The sequence below is a fragment of the Sinocyclocheilus grahami genome, unplaced genomic scaffold (assembly GCF_001515645.1).
Source record: "Sinocyclocheilus grahami isolate Dianchi unplaced genomic scaffold, SAMN03320097.WGS_v1.1 scaffold131.1, whole genome shotgun sequence".
Classification (NCBI taxonomy): Eukaryota; Metazoa; Chordata; class Actinopteri; order Cypriniformes; family Cyprinidae; genus Sinocyclocheilus; species Sinocyclocheilus grahami.
In genome coordinates, this window is record NW_015505310.1 from 2,011,607 (window position 1) to 2,016,682 (window position 5,076).

Sequence of the window (5,076 nt, forward strand, 5' to 3'; positions counted from 1 at the left end):
ATATATATAGATAGTTTATACAATACTTATGCAGATGTGTTTGAAATGCATTATCATTTACAAATCACCTGTACTTTATTATAGATTTAAACATGTGTATATAATGTAAAAAGTATACATTTTTCACAAGTGTATCTGCTCTTTATTGTTAACACTATCAGACATTTTAAATAAATAAATATTTTAAGTAATCAGCTGTTGTTTCAATTATAAATGTATACATTGAATACTCTGTAAATTGCATCTGCATGAGGAAAAACATTTATCTCCCAGAGCTACATAAATGTATCTGCCTTTCAATAGAAAAGCTCACAAGTCAATGTAACATTATGCATTCTCTGTATTAACCGGTAAACAAGTAGGCTACACACAATGAATTGCTGTACAACTTATACCGCAGTTTAGTATCACACTGATATTTGAATTCAACATCGCAAACAAAACAAACGGCCAGCACTAATATTTCATATCTGTTGCTCTTGTAAGCAGAAGCCACGTCTCTAGGCACAACAATCCTCCAGCCTATGTACTTCCGCATTCTTCAAAAGAAACACAACAGTACAAGAATGCCTCGGAATAACAACACGACCAGTTTCAGAAGTTCATATGCAACAAGTATCTACTAATCGTATTCAAAGTGCGCCGACACCTTCTATATGTTCGCTCAAATGTTTCTACTGCGGGGTAAATGCACGAAACAAAGTTCGCCCCCCTTCTTTCTAGCAACCCCACGCCCTCCATTTCAATGGCACGGCACGAATCTCTCACAGAAGAACATACTGTCAAATATAGTTCAAGCTGTAGAGCTCCAGAGCAGAAACAACGCTGCGTTATCCCAGGCCTGCGATCGGCGTTTCCGCGCGTGGAGCCGCCCCTCGAAAGCTTTAATAGTTCTCTTACCTCGCTTTCTAAGAATCACAGAGTTTCAAATCCCCACTTAAAGTGAAACTTCTTTTTCCCAAATCTGGGAGAGTAACAGGCAGTGACGTCAGAGGGCGAAATTCCAGCCGGCAGCACACACACACACACACACACACACACAGTCACTCAAATTTGCCCATGTATGGCAGTCTCAGCCAGCACTCAGGCAATATCTCTTCCTCAAAGCTGTATTTGCCTTATTGTGCAAACAGTGTAATAACTGGGATTATTCATCATATGTTGCATGACTGTTTATTAAGGCCTGGACACTTTCCTCTTTGTGTCTGCTGCAATCTTTAAATTTAAGCAATAAATGTTTCAAATAATACAATTAAATTCTTTATTTGATTCATTCCACCAGTAGGACATTATGTGGACCAATTTACTGTAAAAACAATAGAAGGGAGAATGCAAATGGTGTTTTACTGAATTATGTTAGTGTAAGCACTGAGTTGTTATAGACGTATATTTAGTAAGAGAAAGCCAGGCTAGATGTTGCACAGGGGAGTTGTCACAAGAACTACATTTAGTAGCTATAAGAAGTCCAAATATATATTTTTTTAAAAATGTCACAGTGGTTTGATATATTTGTTAAACACAATATCCCTAAATTAGAATAATTCTTGATGCAGAGTAAGTCTACGCAGCAAACTAAAGTTTCAGTATTTTCATATCTATTATTTTAGGTAAACACTGAACTGACGTATATTAAAAGAATAGCCTAATTCACCCAAAAATAAAAATGTGCTCAAATGTACTCACCCTAAGGCAGTGGTGGCGAACTCCGGTCCTGGAGAGCCGCAGCCCTGCAGAGTACAGCTCCAACCCTGATTAAAACTCACCTGCCTGTAGCTTCCTAGTAACCCTTCAGACCTTGATTAGCTTGTTCAGGTGTGTTTGATTAGGGTTGAAGCAAAACTCTGCAGGGCTGTGGCTCTCCAGGACCGACGTTCGCCACCCCTGCCCTAAGGTCATCCATGTAGATGAGTTTGTTTCTTCATCTGAACAACAGTAACGTGAATGGGTGCTGTCAGAAAGAGAGTTCAAACAGCTGATAAAAGCATGCTTGCATATTTGTAATAAACAAATCAATCATTTTTAATCTCACATTGGTGCTTTTAAGCTAAACTGTGAGTCCTCTATCCATAATATTGCATTCTCCAGTGAAAATATCATTTTGTCTGATTCAGGATAGAAATATGCACTGATCAAACACTGTTTACAAACAAAAATAGTACAAAACAGTTCTAAACAAATATGTTGGTGGATTTTGATGTGTGAGAGAGGATATGGATTTATTTTTTTCCACCAGCTGTTTAGGTTCTCATTCTGACGGCACCCATACACTGCAGAGGATCCATTGGTGAGCAAGTGACATGCCAAACTACATTTTGGATGAAGTAAATTTTTATGTTGGGGTGAACAGTTCCTTGAAGGCTGGGGTCAACAATATAAAAAGGGAGATTTTTGATTGGTCAATAAGTTGACTCATGTGTATTAAAATGACATTTTTACTATTTATTAATTACAATATTTGCTGGCAAAAAAACAACAAATGAATGTGTTTCTGTGTAACTTTTTACCAGTTTTACGTGTTTTATTTCAACTTTTTAACTTGCTCTGGAAACCTATACTTGGTTGTTTAATGGCAGGTTCCCATTGTGACAACATGCCCCAATGGGCAAATGTGTGTTTAATGAACTCTATATTTCTTCCTCAGCAATATTGGTGGAATGTATTCAGAGATGAATTTCAGAAATATCATTTGGATAATAAGACAAGTCTCATTAAAATCTCATTAAAATTTCATTTCGATTCTTTAAAATTGTCAACGCATTTCTAAGGGAGAGCAGCATGCTTACTCATCAACCAGAATAATAGTAATCCAGACATGTATACGTAACAGTAATTCAGTAATATATCTCACCGATAAGACTATGATCTGTTTAGTCTAATCTCCTTTCACACTTCACTCGACAGGGCGCTTGACTCTCTCAGACGCGGCCTGCCCTTCAGCACCCGCCAACACTCAACCACACACTGCAGTTTGCATTCAAATCTGAAAGTTTGCATGTTCAGCTGTCAATGCAAATATCATAGCAGTGCTCTGGTTCTGCATTTTTATTTCTGTGTGCTAGAGAATGTACCACAATTGCTTTGAATGATGGTGACAGTGGTGTCCGCACACTCTAAAGGTAACAGTTTGAGATAAACCTCATCGTCATCTGAATAGCATGGTTCATTCACACTTTCGCCAGAATAGTTTAAATGTAGTAATTTTGGGTCCTACAAAAGATAAACAAGATCAAGCCATAGAATGGGTTCAGTGCAACTATAGAGGGGTTTTGTGGGTGTGACAGAATCATACATTTGGCGTGATTTTAATGAGGGTCTCCTGGTTGTCTACAGAAATGCTGTTTCGGTAAAATGAAAATAGACTTGCGTTGTACCACAATAAAAGTTAGAGTCAAGAAAGTGAAGTCTCACCGCAAAATATACCCCACATACTGTAAATTCAGGGAATTCAATGAAATCGGCATAGTTTCTATTTTGGCTGTTTTGGTATGATTGGTGTCTCATCGTTACCAATAAGAACATCATAAGTCATCACAATTGGAATGAGCCTTGTGTTTTAGAAAGAGAGATATTGTCAGGCAAAGACACTTGTGGCCTGAAATTTCTTGCATATAGAAAGTGGAAGCACAGTTAAAGGCTCTTATCTTTCTCTTCATCATATTGACTCATACATATTCACACTTCATGGTATGGAGTTCAACTTCACAGTATTTGACAGACAGACAAATTTTTGCATCCAAGTGAAAATTATGACATGAATTAGCAAACTTGCGGTGATCAAGTTCAAGGTCATATTAATGTAAGAACAACTCCATGCATTGAATTACTTCTGCTTGCATTACTCTCATTATTCTCATTCAAGTCACTAAAATATAAATAGTGCCTGCTAAACTAATAAATGAATACATTTATATGCATTATTAAAAGGGTCTGTTAAGACTTACTATTACCTTAATATATACTTGTACATTGAAAAAATAGGTGTAGAAACAGTGTTCACTGTTAAAATGGCTAGTACATTTTACAATCAATTATGATTAAGCAATGGCAAATACATTAAATATGAAATTTTGAAGTAAAAAGGCTGAATTAGTATTTTCTTGCAATGCATACCTCAATAATCTTTGTTTTATTTGTAACTTAATTTTTAACTTTATAACTAAATATATAGAGAAAGAGAGTACAGTGGGGAAAAAAAGTATTTAGTCAGCCACCAATTGTGCAAGTTCTCCCACTTAAAAAGATGAGAGAGGCCTGTAATTTTCATCATAGGTATACCTCAACTATGAGAGACAAAATGAGAAAAAAAAATCCAGAAAATCACATTGTAGGATTTTTAAAGAATACATCATATACTATGATCTATGATAATCTAAACTAATATTAAAACATAAATTATTTACTGTATTAACATTTTTTGCACTTTTTTACACATTTGCATGCAGCAAAAATGTATATACAGTAAATCGTTTATGTTTTAATATTAGTTTAGATTATCATAGTTCATCAGATAATTCACATTTTTAATATGGATTTTCATATTTTAAGGTTAAATACAATAAATTCTATACAGATAAAAGGCATTTAAAAATAGCAGAAAATAAACAACAAAGGCACGGTAAAAAGGTTTTAAAGTGACCTTTCAAAAAATAAAAATAAATAGCAGATTAAATCTGTTCATTTCAATAAAATCCCAGCCCTGGGGCACAGTGCAAGAGACACTTGCAGATCTCCTCAACAGATGAAAATAAATCATCAATTCATCAACAAACTGATCAAGAGGTGAAAAGCAGGAGCAGTAAATGTAAACGGTTTAGACAGAAATATGCAACTAAGTCTCTCTGTATGCGTATAAATTCAGCGCTGATGACTATAAGTGAAATCCCTGACTTGAAACACTGTCGACTCACTTCAGAGGTTGTCTACAACTGATTAACTTGTGCTGCAAGCGCTTTGTAAACTGTTTTGCACACCATGCATGAAAAACAGAGGCAGAAAGAACACCACCAGGAGATCAAGCGCTGAGATAAATCAGACGATTGTGCCTTGTTTTGCCGTGACTGGTTCTGCATCCCCCGG

The 5,076-nt window shown here is 36.0% G+C and overlaps 1 protein-coding gene across 2 annotated transcripts in view; it reads right to left on the reverse strand.

Moving 5' to 3' along the window:
- Positions 1-1,006, reverse strand: part of lpp (LIM domain containing preferred translocation partner in lipoma) — a 260,901-nt gene extending 259,895 nt beyond the window's left edge. For both annotated transcript variants that reach the window (XM_016279543.1, XM_016279541.1), the window contains exon 1: positions 901-1,006. The gene's annotated coding sequence lies outside the window, so the exon portion shown is untranslated. The remainder of the gene's footprint in view (positions 1-900) is intronic.
- Between the last annotated feature and the right edge of the window lie 4,070 nt (positions 1,007-5,076).